General features: G+C 58.3%; 1 protein-coding gene across 1 annotated transcript in view; it reads left to right on the forward strand.

The window, feature by feature from the left end:
* The window catches only part of LOC103780917 (cytochrome P450 2J2-like), a gene marked incomplete at its 5' end in the record, with an annotated part of 4,256 nt that overhangs the window by 3,673 nt on the left and 214 nt on the right, over positions 1-369 (forward strand). The gene's annotated exons all lie outside the window — the stretch shown is intronic.

Here is a 369-nt window from a genome sequence, read left to right on the forward strand (position 1 = left end):
GACACAGTGCGTGTGCACACGGGGTCACACACATGTGCCCCCACAGTGTTGTGCAATCCAAGGAGCAGCCCATGCTCTGATGGGGTCCCAGCACAGTAGGGGTTGGAGGGAACCTCTAGGGATCAACTCATCCAACCCCTCTGCTAAAGCAGGGTCACCCAGGGCAGGTTGCCCAGGATGGTGTCTAAGCTGGTTTGGAATCTCTCCAGAGAAGGAGACTCCACACAATCATGTCAATTGTGGAGCTCAGTTTGGGCTGCCAAACTCATCCTGGGAAGGGGGTAAGACAGCTGGACCATGGTCCTAAGGCAAGGCAGGGGCGTTTTGGGCAGGGAAAGCCGCTGGTCAGCCAGCTTGGGCTGGGGGGGG

The sequence above is a fragment of the Merops nubicus genome, unplaced genomic scaffold (genome assembly GCF_000691845.1).
Source record: "Merops nubicus isolate BGI_N331 unplaced genomic scaffold, ASM69184v1 scaffold14071, whole genome shotgun sequence".
Taxonomy (NCBI): Eukaryota; Metazoa; Chordata; class Aves; order Coraciiformes; family Meropidae; genus Merops; species Merops nubicus.